The sequence below is a fragment of the Parus major genome, unplaced genomic scaffold (genome assembly GCF_001522545.3).
Source record: "Parus major isolate Abel unplaced genomic scaffold, Parus_major1.1 Scaffold438, whole genome shotgun sequence".
Taxonomy (NCBI): Eukaryota; Metazoa; Chordata; class Aves; order Passeriformes; family Paridae; genus Parus; species Parus major.
In genome coordinates, this window is record NW_015379343.1 from 26435 (window position 1) to 28193 (window position 1759).

A 1759-nucleotide genomic window follows, 5' to 3' on the forward strand; every position below is an offset into this window, starting at 1 on the left:
GATCTGGCTGGGAAACGTGGAGGATCCCGGTGATCTGGACTGGGAAAAGTGCAGGATCCCACTGATCCGGACTGGGAAAAGTGGAGGATCCCACTGATCTGGAGTGGGAAAAGTGCAGGATCCCAGTGATCCGGAGGGGGAAAAGTGCAGGATCCCAGTTTTCCAGAGTGGGAAAAGTGCAGGATCCCACTGATCTGGCTGGGAAAAGTGGAGGATCCCACTGATACGGACTGGGAAAAGTGCAGGATCCCGGTGATCTGGACTGGGAAAAGTGGAGGATCAGTGATCCATGGTGGGAAAAGTGCAGGATCCCACTGATCCAGAGTGGGAAAGTGCAGGATCCCAGTTTTCCAGAGTGGGAAAAGTGGAGGATCCCACTGATCTGGGTGGGAAAAGTGGAGGATCCCAGTGATCCATGCTGGGAAAAGTGCAGGATCCCAGTTTTCCAGAGTGGGAAAAGGGCAGGATTCCAGTGATCTGGAGTAGGAAAGGTGGAGGATCCCACTGATCTGGAGTGGGAAAAGTGCAGGATTCCAGTTTTCCAGAGTGTGAAAAGTGCAGGATCCCACTGATCCATGGTGAGAAAAGTGCTGGAGGATCCCATTAGAGGATCCCACTGATCTGGACTGGGAAAAGTGGAGGATCCCATTGGAGGATCCCACTGATCCAGAGTGGGAAAAGTGGAGGATCCCACTGATCCGGAGTGGGAAAAGTGGAGGATCCCATTGGAGGATCCCACTGATCTGGACTGGGAAAAGTGGAGGATCCTTGGGATAAGGACCAGTTTGTGTGGCAGGAATTCCTGGGATAAGGATTTGCTCCCGTGTTGGGAATTCCTGGGATAAGGATGAGTTCCTGTGTTGGGAATTCTCAGGATAAGGATTTGCTCCTGTGGCGGGAATTTTTGGGATAAGGATGAGTTCCTGTGTTGGGAATTCTCAGGGCCTGGAATTTTCCTTGTGAATCCAGAGTCGACCTTCCCTGTCCCTGCTGTCCCTTTTCTGGGAATTCTCCCATTCCCACCCTCCTGCCATGGCAGGGATGCATTCCCAACATTCCCAGGAATTCCCAACATTCCCAGGAATTCCCTGACGTGTCCCACTCTGTCCCCACAGGTGGATGAGGAGGGAGCGCTGTGAGCCCTGCCCGTGACACATTCCAGGTAAGCTTTTCCCTGGGATCTCCGGGAATGTGGGTTGGGAATGAGGGATCCAGCCGGGAAATTGGGCTGGGAATGGGAATGGGAATGGGGAAAACTGGGAAAGGCTGGAAAAGGCTGGAAAACTGGGAAAGGCTGGAAAGGCTCAGACTGGTCTGTGTAGACAGGAACGGGAATGGGAAAAGTTGGGAAAGGCTGGGAAAAACTGGGAAAGGCTGGGAAAAACTGGGAAAGGCTGGAAAAGGCTGTAAAAGGCTGGGAAAAACTGGGAAAGGCTGGAAAACTGGGAAAGGCTGGAAAAGGCTGGAAAAGGCTGGGAAAAACTGGGAAAGGCTGGAAAACTGGGAAAGGCTGGAAAAGGCTGGAAAAGGCTGGGAAAAACTGGGAAAGGCTGGAAGGGCTCAAAATGGTCCTGACTCAGGTGTGGAGAGTTGAGGGAATGGGAAAAGCTGGAAAAGGCTGGAAACCTGGGAAAGGCTGGAAAAGATTGTCAGGGCTCAGAGTGATCCCTGCAGGCAGGAACGGGAATGGGAAAAGTTGGGGAAGATTGGGAAAAACTGGGAAAGGTGGAAAAACTGGGAAAGGCTGGGAAAAACTGGG